This window comes from Bradysia coprophila, chromosome II (assembly GCF_014529535.1).
Source record: "Bradysia coprophila strain Holo2 chromosome II, BU_Bcop_v1, whole genome shotgun sequence".
NCBI lineage: Eukaryota > Metazoa > Arthropoda > Insecta > Diptera > Sciaridae > Bradysia > Bradysia coprophila.
Genome location: NC_050735.1, coordinates 8,474,384 through 8,488,321, shown reverse-complemented (window position 1 = coordinate 8,488,321; position 13,938 = coordinate 8,474,384). Strand labels below are relative to the sequence as shown.

At 34.9% G+C, this 13,938-nt stretch overlaps 1 protein-coding gene and 1 long non-coding RNA gene across 2 annotated transcripts in view; one reads left to right on the top strand and one right to left on the bottom strand.

The window, feature by feature from the left end:
• Positions 1-658: 658 nt before the first annotated feature.
• LOC119070127 overlaps positions 659-13,938 on the top strand; it is an 84,902-nt gene continuing 71,622 nt past the window's right edge. The window contains exons 1-2 of the mRNA XM_037174451.1: positions 659-1,127; positions 11,660-12,267. The gene's annotated coding sequence lies outside the window, so the exon portion shown is untranslated. The remainder of the gene's footprint in view (positions 1,128-11,659; positions 12,268-13,938) is intronic.
• On the bottom strand, positions 5,457-7,038 carry LOC119070775. The gene is made up of 2 exons (XR_005086549.1): positions 6,669-7,038; positions 5,457-5,631 (listed from the first exon to the last, which is right to left on the bottom strand). It is a non-coding gene; the product is annotated as an uncharacterized LOC119070775 (long non-coding RNA).

Here is a 13,938-nt window from a genome sequence, read left to right as displayed (position 1 = left end):
TCCAAACGCATCACACTCATCCCTAAATAATAATTGAACTGGAACGATTTTCATCCTCACACACCAACACAAATAAATACATTGACTGCTGAATGCAATGTAGATAATTTTCCTCGATTATATCTTTTTTCAGTAACAATAAGCAATCTTATTCCTTCTATATTCAAATTCCAGTATGATGCACACACTACAAACAAAAATTAGCGAACAATACTCATATATAGGGGCTGCTGCAGTGTGTATAATACTACCGTCGCGTCGTCATTGATGGGGTACACTGTTACAAGTGTGTAAACTGTACGTGGTTTTGGCGTGTGCGCTTTATCAAGCCATGTGATATCTACAGATGTGTTGATTCCGAACAGTAACCAGAAACTCTATATTGAAACCAAACATTACTTTGCGTAACACGGAAAATGATTGTAACAATGTAATGACACACATTGACAGACAAGAATAAAATTCAACACCAAACAAATACACAATAAATGAAGAATATTTTGTATATGATGTTGTATACATGTATGCGCAACCTTATCCCCCTTCATTCAGAAATATATTTTAAAAAAAAAATTCAAATCTTCATATATCGTGTGCCAGCGAGTTAGGGTAGTTGAAACTTTCATTTCACCCTCGCAATTCAGTGTGACTCGTGCAATTGAACCGGTAAGCCGCTCTGTTCGGAATTTATTCGTCGTTGATATTATTATCTCGATTTTATAAGGGGGTTTGATGATTGTTAAACATTTGAATTTTATGTGCTGGATCGGTTGGTCGGTGTTTTCGTTTGTTTGAAATATTTAGTAAAATTAGGGTGGTCGTATTTACGCTTTATTATATATCTATAAATCGTGTGCCGGCTCGGGTTTTGTTTTTAAAAAAGAACTTTATACAGGGGATTTTTATGGAGAAACCGATTATGTGAAGGACGGTAATAGAATATACTGTAACTGTATATGCAAGGAGATATAAGAGTGGATTTTAAAGTTTGTGTTGTGTTGGTACTTTGATTGTTTCGAGTGTAATTTTGTTGTAATTAATTTACATTTTTCGGTATAACACTTTGTGCAATTATTGAATTTAGTGCAGATGAAGAATGTTTGGGATTATTCTCTGATTGAAATGTGGTAAATATTTAAGTTTGATTTTACTCATTGTTGCCAATTGTTCGAATTTCAATATGAATTTCTATTGCTGTAACATTTCAGTTAGCTCAGTTAGTCGATTGAATTACCAGTGTTATGAGAAGCGAACTATTTAAAAACTTAATTTCAAGATTCTCTAAAGTTACACGAATTTACATTTTAATTACATCTGATAGAATGTCGAAGTTATAAGCGAACACTAAGCGAGTTTGAAATTAATAACACAGAATCAAACTATTTTATAACATCGCCGGCAAATGTTCGCAAATTGAAAACATTAGTTCGCTGTGTTAGCAATTCTTTTAAAATTTGATGTAATGTTTGCAAAGCTTTTACTGAAATACTACTTGCTTTGTCGTGTAGTTGTTACTTAATGAATCAACTGTATTTTTAATCAACCCAAAGAGTAAATGTCATTGAAAAATTATGTGACAAGACTGGAGTTATAACAGCAGATAGTTTTCAGTACAATTGATCCATTGACTGAAAGTCATGGGTCTTACGAATGATTAACACTTTAAAATGTTTGTCACTAACGTACTTCAAGCGAAAGTGCTTGGAGTGACAGCTGCCGAATAGAGTACTATTTTTGATGAAAAAATGTTCCAATATTTCTAAAAGAATTTTTTGCGGGATTTCGTGGTAGTTGTTTGTATGAAAAAATATTAAATGAGTGTGAACTTTGCAGTCAGAGCGAAGCGAGGGCCCTAATCCACACGAGTTTCATTTTTATTCAGGTCATAAGCAAGTAATCTTTTCTACGTCTTTTACAGCAGACAACATTACTTACAATCGTTAGAAAATGTAAGTTCGCTTTGTTTATTCTAAAAATGTGTTCTGAATAAAATTTACAAAATGCGCAGTTTATGACAAAGCAAGTCACTTTTATGATATTTTTGTAACAATTCACGCAGTCTTATATCATAAAAAAACAAGTTGAACAAATACAACTCCCTTTGATTTAGTTGTGCGTTTTATTTTGAATTTGCATCGGACTTGCGGTGTGAATCCAATGCACAAGCTAAAGTACTTTTTATGACAGCTGTCAAATAGGGTACAGTGCATATATAGTGCCAAAAATGGTTCGATACACTGTCCAGTTTCAGTACTCTGTTTAGAGAACCACTCATGCTTGAAGTGCGTTGAGCAATCGAGAAAATTGATTGAGAAAATCAGTTAGTCAAGAGACCTGATCCACCCAAAACGTGGGACCTAGTATCGTGAGACATACCGGTAGCATTTCTCAATCATAAATAATGCATTACTGCATCTATCCCAATCCAAATACCATCTTCTTTTTAATTTATTTTTTTCCGACAACTTTTCATCAATTTCTGAATAGATTCTCCTTCACTTCTAGTATATACAATTTAAACTGGGACCGAATGCTTGACTACGAGTCATCATTGTTTGCTTTAACTGATTGAAATTTGTATATTTATGCCGTTGGTCATTAATTTTAATTAAATTGACGAACTTCTGTTGAAAGCGATTTGGTTTTTTATTTGCAGCAAAAGAAATATAACAAAAAGGATCGCTTCGCTGCTACTAGCTCCATCTACGAATATCACAGAACGTAATTCTATTCGTTTACCGAAACTTTAAGTAGCTCAAAGATTCATTCCATTCATTCATATATGATTCGGTGCACAAATGGTCGTATTTGAAGCAGTGAAATAACAACCATTTCGGTAAAGCAGATACTCCAATGCTTTAATGCAATGCAATTTCTCTCTAAATATTACCAACTAATGATGAAAAAGAAACAAATTCGAACTTTGTATCCATTTCAAAAATATTTATCCGTTGATCCGTAAAAACAGTCGAATTTTTTGTGTAAATAATATAGTAGACCCCGAATCGAAACGTAAACAATTACATTGGGAAACAATGTTAAGTAAATGCGATAAAACAAAGTTTAGAATTAAGTATCACCAGTGGTTCGCCACGTTCACCGCACACGTAGTTCCTTGTCGTGTAACCAATAAATCAGATAAATTGAAGAAAAAGAAAGTGAAAATAAAGTTAAATTGACCTCGTCAGGTGAGGTTTCAGCTTTGCGCTGTATGGGAATTCCGGATGAAAAGATGTCTACCTGTTACGGAAGGCTATCGTTCTGTTATCCATAACTATGTTCTTCAGAAATAAATGTTGTGTTGAGCTTTTCTTGGATCTAGCAGCGTTGTATTGACGAAAGAAAACGAGGATTTTCGCAATATTTCGAGGTTTATTCACCTCTTCATCCTCGTTTTCTTTCGTCAATACAACGCCGCTAGATCCAAGAAAAGCTCAACATTTACATGAACAGCGAAGAAACAAAACCCACAACTTCAGAAAGAAATGACAAGCTTTGGCTGACGCGGTCTTATAATAGCAATGAGCATGCTCAGAGAAATGTAATTAAAGGATTTGAAATCAATCTCTTGAAAAATACTTACATCATATGAAGTAGTAGATGCGACGGTGAAACTGTTGATATGATTACATTTTGTTCATTTATTCATTTACATTTTTACCTAAAATTCGCTAAATACTAACATCAGTTGCTCCGATTTAGTTGATGACAATTGATTTACGAACCACACATGACTAACATACACTAACTGCTACCCGATACGTACCAGATTCTATCGAATCGAACAAGGGAAAAAAGTTTCGATGAAAAACGTCCAACAAACGATAGGTGTGCAAAATAAGGAACAGATATAAACGTTCAATAGCAGAAGCACAACTCACCTTTCGATTTTAAATTCCTCGTGGAATTCAGTATATTTTTTTACAATCTCACCACGTACACATAAATAAAAGTCAATTGGAAAACACACAAAAAAACACCGGCAAACTTTTTATTTTATTTGATTTTTTTCCAATATAATTTTTCCGCATTATTTAGCATAATCCCACCGGCATATACTATTGTATGAAGAGAAGACGGAAAAACTTTCTTTTTCAGACTTCCAGAATATCCTTCTGATAATTGTAAGCTTATTTATAGAACCGTTATGCTACTTTAGCTATTCAATGTTAACTTGATATGATTCCGTTTGGAAGTTAGAATTGGGAAATGAAATGTGTGATGTGGGGTGGATGTATGTATGATACGCGTTTCTGGTTTTGATTTGTTTCGTCCCTTTGATTTTCACTTTTTTTTCCTTTTTGGTATGCATATCAAAAGAATTTTTCTGTATACGTGAGAGTGTATTGGTGAGGTATGATATGAATCGGTCGAGCGGGAAAGTAAACGGTCGAGCGGGAAAGTAACGGTTGGGAAGGAAAGCACCAACACACTCTCACTATTACAGAAAAATATCTTTCAAAATACCACAATACACACGCGGTGTGTATTTCACTCGGGCTTCGCCCTCGTATCCATACACACCTTGTGTGTATTGTGGTATGTTGAAATATACTATTACATGCTTGCTAAGCAGGGCGAAAGTAAGAAATGTAATGAATTTGACATTTCTTACTTTCGCCCTGCTTAGCAAGCATGTAATAGTCATTTGTGTACCTGTTTTGGACGATTGATTTTAGGCAATTTCGCGGATTGTAGGCCGAACGAAGTGAGGCTTACAAGCGAAAGTGCCTTAAATCAACCGTCCCAAACAGGTGCACATGTGAGTTTTCATGCAGAGGGCCGGAAACCCGAGAAAATTCGAAAAATTGCCCTCATTTTCGGCCCCGAAGCATGAAAAACTATATACGTCACTCGGAAAGTAACTCCCTTGTAACGCAATGTACTATTTCATGTTAGCGTTGTGTTTTGCCATATTTTCTCCCCTCAATAGGCAATAAGAAAATTGCGTTTTCTTGACGACTGGTCGAATGACATTTCTAATTTGGAAAGTGCAGCACCTTATCTACAGTGGGAAGAAAATAGAACTTTTCTCATTAGAACTGTCAATTCGAAAAACGGCTAGCTTCGCTCTGGTCGCAAACATCGCTCTTATAGGAATTTCCCATTTTCTCCCCTCTGTAAACAATAACTATAACATATTATCTGAAAATGTGGAGTGTTGGATGAGGTGTGGACGAAAGCTTAACGGACATGGGGCAGCTTTACAAGTCGTGTTGTTGTTACATTACATTGAAATACTTATTTGTCGATAGCAGTTCTTTTGCTGCTAAAATGAGCATTAAAAAAGTCCAAGATTAATTTGAGGAGTACACGAGTACACTCGGGACTCGGGCGTACTTTTTTCGTAAACTGATGTTCAATTCATTTTCTTTTGAATACCGTTCGACCAACTGTGGTATAAAATTTCTTTCAATGGAAACTTAATGGATTAATGAAAGAAAAACCAGAATTGAGACTTGTTGTTGACTTCAATTTATTTTTAGAATTTTTTTCTACATTTTCCTTTCATTCAAAGAAAGTTTCTCTGTGGATAATATTTCTTCGATATTTGTACTTTCCACAATGGATTCATTCGGTTGCTTGTGCAGTGGACGTCTTTGATCAAATCTCTTGGTTTATTCCAGATGTCTTAGAAGAAAAAAGTATTTTGCTGTTATTTACAAAGAGCTTTTCAATGACCTTATTTCTGTATAAACAAAAATAAAAATTGTGCTGCACTTGATGTACATTTAGAATTTACTTAGTAATGAATTTAGTCTCCAGTAATGAATAGAAAACTTTTCGTATTTCGACTGACGAAATATCCAAATAAGAACAGGGTGGTGTCCTTAGATATATATACATTAGCCACATCCTTGCTCTATATTTATAAACGAATATACAGACGAAACGGTACTAATATTTGACACTAATGCTTAGTTTCCTCTTACCAAAAAATTACTCCGTGTGAGAGACAAAATTGAATTTTTTCAATTTTTTCTTTGTTTATTTGACAGTTTGCACTCTCACTTTTTGTTGAGTGTTGAGTGGAGTGGACACTTAATATACCGAAAAAACACGTGCTCAATAGTTATCCGAGTGAACAAAAGAGGTAATATCAACAAGAGCTCGATTTGGAATTTTTTTATTTTCTTCCTGAGGTGAACCCAACGTTTTAAATTAACAGTGTGATGAACCTTGTGATGAACAGTCTTTCTCCACGGAACAAAAAAAAATCGATTCGTTACACCATTTTTCAAAACTAAAACACAGTTGACAACTCGGGGAAGAAAATGCCTTGTCAAAACAAGATGGGAGAAAGTAGACATTTCTCTCTCGAACGTACCAAACATCATTTTCTAATGGCCTTTTGAGTGGAGAAAATGAAGCTAATCACACCGGATATATATAGAAACCTTTCTCATACATGCGGCGTGAGTAACCCTATTTTCTCCACTCAAATGCAATTTCCAACTTTGTTCCCGAGGTAAACTCAAAGTTTTAAGTTCGAATTAAATAAATCATTTTCACGTGGGTTCTCAAAGTCTCGTTGCAGGAGCATATTACGCGCAATGAACAACAATAATGTGAATTCACTAACTACTTCTCCAGTAGGTCAACGGTATCATTACCATATTCAATCAAAAAGCTCTATTGCCACTACTGGATCGGGAATATATACTCACTTTCTTCCGAATCATTTGATAGATCCATCGAAATGCTGCTTTTATTTCGGTATAGGTCATTCTTAAAGATTTTCCTCACTTCACCACCAGCTAACGAATCCACTACTAACGAAAGGGGGGCTTGAAATTTCAACGGCGATGAATCGTTGGAAACCTTGAAACGTTTCAGATTTGATTTTCTCAGATTTGTTTTCGATCTCTGTAGATGGATGTACGATTCTTTCTTCTTTTTCAACGCAACCATTATGGTTTTCGTACACGTATTTGATATAAGTTGTGCCAAATTATTAACCGATTGTTAGTGACGCAAAGTAATTTATTTTTTCTTCAAATGACAAGACTTTAGTTCATAAGCGTTTGCTCAGCATGCTAATTTTCCAACTGGAAAATGATATAATCAAAATGCAAATTCTGCACTTACATCCAGGCTGTGCACACATTCCATTGCTGTAATAACTAAAAAGCTAACATGAGAACGAAATTTTATTTGAAATAACCATTTACCCAACGAATTCTTTGATGTTCCATTATCTTTTACTCCTTGAAACGCTATCTCTGCACTCGTTGACTTTTATTTGAAACTATGTCTCACAGGGGAGTGGATTTGTGAATACACACATGCTATACGCTACGTTCGTTTGTTCTTTCTGTGTCAAGTGAATGTTGTAGTTGCAGGCAGATGTTCTTTCTTTTGATAATGATTAGAAGAGACTGTTACGCAGTATGATATGGATAAAAAGTATGTCGAAGATTTTTCTTCTTACACATATCTTAAATAAATATGTACATGGCCAAATCCATTTGTTCCCTGTGTTCCATTTTTACATGAGGCGGTGAGATTTCATCAAATTGAATAAATATATAAATATTCAAGTTTTCAGCAGAATTTCCAAATTAATTTGAAAATACTTTTATATGCTTCCTACTGCTGGACGAAAGAAAAAAATGTAAACCCACAGGCCGAAAGAGACAGATATGTAAGCCCAAGCTTTTCGTGTCACTTTCGGCCCTTGGGCTTACATTTTTCAACTTTCGTCCCCCAGTAGGCGGCATATAATAGTACATTACTGCTATAAGGCTGTATATAATAGGGTGTAGCGTTTTGACGAAAGTATTTTGTTTCTGCCGGCTGTGTGGAAAAATATATCTTAAGGGTATATGATAATTAATCGTAGAGACCGTGGTGTCAATTTGGCATACTTTACAATTTAAAAAAAATTTGAGTCACCGTTAAACAATTACAAAAAGTGCTCCCGACCATGACTTTTTCTGATTTTTTTTTGGATTTAAAGCTTTCTAAAATATGTGACTGGAAAGGAATATAGTAGTGTCGTAGCTCATTTTAAAGGGAATTTCAAGAGCTTTCAAACGAATATAGACTCGACGAAGATTCACCGGGTTGCAGATTCCATGACCTTCTAGTGTGTAGAAAATGGTACGAGAAAAACCATATTGTTTTAATTTTTCACAGAATTTATGCAAAAACGGTTCCAAATTGTTCTTAGTATTGCTGGCGTTAATAATGCAGCAATTCTGGGAAGAAATAGCCGACTTTTGGGGTAACTTTAACTCGTATCTTTATGATAATCGAAAAATCATCAAAAACCGACAATTTTTTTTTATTTCTTCTTACATCGCTTATTTCTTCCCAGGACTGCTGCATTATTTACCCGCAGGCCTTAAAAACGAAAGCTTGCGCGAGTCTTAGTACGAGTCTCTCGTATACAGCCTTATATCAGTGAGGTATTTTATCGCAATCTCTTTTTCTAGTGACATAATTTTGCTTGCAAAACCTTTAGCTCTCTAGGGTAAAGTTTACTCTTATGTACGTCGTGTATATAGCGCACAATACACACACACACACCGTATGCGATAATTCAATGAACGTCAACACAAGGTATGGTCGATTGTCAAACTTTGTATGTCCTCCGGTTTGTATGAACAGACCATACCTAGTTTATACTTTCATTGATAAAATTTAATACGTAACTCTTTCGATACGTAAATAACTATTACTTGCAGCACTCTTCGCAAGACTTCGCAAGTAAAATACCTTGCTTCGGCTCGGACTACGAACCTCCCTCTAGGCAAAACCACAGTCTCCAACCAAGGACTTAGTGTACTATAATATGTGATGGCGAACCTTGGCTGGACATTGATGCTTATCCATCAGTTGGTCTTTCATTCTTTATTAACAAGAATTTTCGCAAGACATATTTATGTTACCTTAAAAGTAATAGCACCTCATGATCTTCGAGAATCACTCCTGTAACATTCTGAGCCCTCAAGTTTTACAAATTGTTTAGATCTAGTTTTGATAAGATTAGAAACATGCCTTAATTTACGTCATTTACTTTTTAATGTAGTTATTGTCTTATCGATGGAAAGAACTAGTAAATTCGGACAAGAGCGAAGTTTTGCTGCCAGAGCGGAGCGCGCCCTGACCTCGGTCTTTCCTATCTTCTTCCAAGGGTTCTTCATAAAAACAAAGTTGACAGTTCGGGAGAGAAAATATCATTATACGTCATTAGACATTTTCTCCTACGAACTGTCATGATACGAAGCGTTAACAAAACTGTATTCTCTCATGACCTCGCTTGGGTGGAGGAAATAGGGTTAATCACACCGCACATATGAAAAAAAAAGAAGGAGAAGAAAATTTAGCAAATTTTATAAAACCTGGAAATATCTGCAGAGCTTACATGTTATTACTGGTATACTTTATTAAATATGCTGCCGAAGAAATCCTCTCAACACAATTAGGCCATGTCCATCGACAAACTTTCTAACTTCTTTGAATTAACAGTTAAAAGTTTAATAGAAAACGATGGTGTTTGCCTTGCCGTGGAACCTTAGTGATTCGGTGTAGGCGTTTGTTTTGCAAAAAACTTTTTTTTTATTCGATTTCCAGACAACATAAATACGCATAAAGTAGCTGGACTAGCTGAAAGTATACCATTTCGTGGTGATTAATTCATGAAACCGAAACAATTGATAACGTAATACGATCTGTATTACATCCATCCACACATATACGCAGCTAATTCGATTTGACCACTTAGATTTCATTATACCATGAAAATGATACACTCAATAATGTGTAAACGCACCGTGTGTATTATATGATTTCAATCTGCTTGACCTAGCAAATGTCATGTCAAGAGTTCCGACTATACGATACTTTCATATAGCGCGGCTTATATAAATGAAACGAAACCTAAACTCGAAATGCCTACAAACTTTTATCAATAGCTCGTATAAATACAGTAGATTATTGAGGTAACTACCATGCTACCAGCCACACACCTCTATTTTTTCTTTCTTTTTTTAGTACGGTACCTTCAACGAATTATATGTTATACCGATGATAGGGTCTGGCTTTGTTGTTGGCTTCATGCGTAACTGTATGTATATTGTGTAATCTTGTAATCGATACCTTCGTGTACTTTTGAATTACATATTTTCATGTTTTGTTTAGTACACTTTTTTTCGATGGAAATAAAAAAACAAACGCAGCACCAAACGATACCTAAAGTTTAAATTTGAGACGATTTGTCTGAAAAGGGTATTTAACTCCAGTAGTTTATATCGCATTCTGTGAAACACCTTCTAATTGCAACTATTTGGTAAGACTTTACCTTTTTTGTCATTACATAACTTTCTTATCTTTTGTTGTTCCTCTCCATTAATTAATAACAAATTCACAGTTAAATTACTAATAAGATGTCCTAAATGGTAGACATGCACTTGAAATATTGATTATATTTCATTGTCGTGGCCGTGATCTTGAAATAAACGAAAATATATCAGTTCAAAAGCATAATCGTTATATTCGGAGGGTTCTAAAGGTTAAGGCGCCTATAATTCAAATTATTCTAACCGAACAAAAAGTGTTAGATCTCAAACAGGATGTAAAAATATTTGTGAAATCGACAAATCGAAGTGAGGCATCTATTCACTGATTTGGGAAAGAAAAGTAATTGAGAAAGAGAATAAATACAAAAGTTGAAAGGGCAACATGCCAGAATAGAATTAAGTATTTCTTTTCAACCAAGTCAACAAAAAGCCACCAGAAGAACTGGAAGCTAGCTAGTCTCGTCAAAGGCTATATACCAGGCAAAAGATCAACATTTTTTATCTGTCAAAAAGGGTCCCTAACAGCTGCCGTTTGTTTACATTTTGTGTGGAGAACTTTGAAAACGACGGACGTTAGAGACCGTTTTTGACCGATAATAAATATTGATCTTTCGCCTCTGGTATAGAGATATTGGTCTCGTACTAAAATTTCGTTTATCTGAATTCTGAAAGCAAAATTTGATGAGTGATCGAAATTTTATTTTATTTTCAACGACCTATCACTTTAACACGTAGGGGATAATGCTCGAGCAGGCACTTTACGCACGCCGGAAAGTGCTAAGGGGGTCGAGGAATACCTCCAAATAAAATTCTAAAAATCATAAGTCAAAGTCAACGTGTTAAAGCACAGTACAGAAGTGTTCATGTATGTAAACGGCTAGAACATAAGTGATGATGTGATCTTCGGGTAAATGAGGGAATTTTTCAAATTTTCGCAGGTTTTCGGCTCTTTGTATGAAAACTTACCTGTTTGGGACGGTTGATTAAAGGTACTTTCCGCGAAATTGCCTAAAATCAATCGTCCAAAACAGGTACACCAATAACTATTGTTTACCAGGGGGAGACAATAGAAAATTTCAACAAGAGCGAAAGTTTGCGGCCAGCGCGAAGCGTAAAGGAGTAAAAATCAAAAGTCAATTTTTCGCGTGGCTATTGACTTCGGCTTCATACGAAGACTCGTTTTTTTCGACTTTTCCGTTGAACGCTCGGTCGCTAACTGTAAATTCAATATTCCTTTTAACAATCAAATGCACCTCATGTAGAACTCCAAAGTGAATGTTAAATTGTTGTTCTTGATGTGTTTTACTTTCTGATTAATTTCCATTGAACGAAAAACCATTTTCCTTTGTTTACAGTGAGGCAAACATGGTTGGACAACAATAACAGAGCACTATTCATCACATCATACCAAAAAAGTGTGTGCACAAAGGTGTTTTGTATGCAAAAGTCTTTCATAACAATGAACGTACATACAGTAAAATCCAGCCAACCATCAAAGTAGGTGATTCCGTTTTATCATCTACATTGCTGAATTTGAAATATAGTTGCATCTCGAATGATATACCTTACAACATGTTCATGAAGACATGATAAACATGTAGTTGCAAAGTAGTGTTGCACACATCAAACATTTAGAAAGAATTATACTTTGATAAAAAGAAGTGCGGTTTTCTTTAGCTTTTCAAACTCAAACACTGTGTTAGATCAAAGCGAATTTAATTGTAGTGTATGTAACAAAGAACTATATTTAATGTGAGTGAACATGAGAGAAACAATTTGCAATTTTTTGCGTTGATTTTCCTTTTTCTCGATTGCATTGAAAAAGGGATTTAATACAAAGTTAAAATTTAGTTGGATTGAAGTGGAAGTGTAAAGTGAAAATTTTCCGTCTAATACAATAGGCACGTAAGAGCATATATCTTATAGAATTAATTGAGCGGAGTACTTCTATTGAAAGAAAGAGGTAAGTACAGAGCGTTAAGGTACTTATATATAAAATTTGTCAGAAGTTTTTCGTTTCTAGTTAATGAAATTATTTCTGAACGTTTTCCAATCCTTTAGAAATGGATTCAAGCACGAATTCTTATGAAACGACTAGAACTAATTTATGGGAAGTGTGACTTGTATATGTATAAGATCTCAACTATTCCATCTCAATATTATTCATTTACGTATACATACTAAAGCATGTCACATTCGAGTGATTATTTCTTTTCAGTAAATAATGTTGGTAAAAAGCTCTTTGAAATTAAACATTGAATAGACTAATAGATTCAGATAAATAGATTCAGACCAATCAACAGAACGCTATATTGTAGCCTAAATTTGTGTGCAAAAGTTTCGAAGAAAACTTTGTATCCGCGTCCTTTCTGGAAACAGTGAGACCGTCGTTTTGTAGCAAAATGTGTTGGCTTTGAGTAAATCCTTTTAAAAAAAATGTACGACTACAATAACAACTACTAATGTGTTAGCTTTCATTAAGAAATAGATTTAAGTATGGTTTTGACTCAACAAAAGGAATCTGTGAGAGAGCGAGCTGTCAAATACACAAAGCAAAAATTGAAAAATTCAATTTTGTCTCTCACATGGAGTACTTTTTTGGTAAGAGGAAGACAAGCCTTAGTTGTAGCATTTTGTAGCTGCTAAATATACGACCAAATGTCTTTACATAAGCTACATGCGTCGAAAACCGTACTCTTCATGTTTGAAGCACGTCTTTCGACGCCCTCAGTATGTAAAATCCATTCGCCTCGGATCAACAACGAACTCTACTTTTCATCTTCTTATCCCTAGTCATGTAAAATACTATTTATTTTCGTACAATTTTGAAAATAAGTTACAAAACACACAAATGTGGACTCTAATTTCAGCTAAGCATCAGTACTAAGCTAAGAGGCATCAGTACTTAGCTAAAATTGTCCTTTACAATTGCGCCGCTCGTGTTTCATTTTTTATGATAATTTTTCATCAGAATCCTTTTTGAAAAATGTACGACCGCAATAACGACCACGAATGTGTAAGCTTTAAATAAAAAATAGTTTTGGTTGTATAGTCGTTTGACCGGCTCTGAGTAACGTGAGCAGTTTAACGAAATTTTCATAAACTGCTCAGTTTTGTCAGAGCTGGTCAAACTGCTACAACCAAATCTGATTTCTTTCGAAAGCTAACACATTCATTGCCGTTATTGCGGTCGTGAACACTTTCTGTGTATTTTGGGCGAAAACTTGATCAGAAAACACTTTCAGTGTTTTTTGGGCGAAAAGTTAATCAGAAAACACTTTTTACGGATTTTGGGCGAAAAGTTGATCAGTGAACACTTCTAGTATATTTTGGGCGAAAAATTGATCAGTAAACACTTTCAGTGTATTTTGGGCGAAAAATTGATTAGAAAACACTTTCGGTGTATTTTTAACGAAAACTTGACCAAAGAACACTTTCAGTGTATTTTGTGCGAAAAGTTGATCAGTGAACATTCTAGTGTATTTTGGGCGAATACTTGATCAGAAAACACTTTCAGTCTATTTTGGGCGTAAAGTTGATCAGTGAACATTCTAGTGTATTTTGGGCGAATACTTGATCAGAAAACACTTTCAGTCTATTTTGGGCGTAAAGTTGATCAGTGAACAGTTTCAGT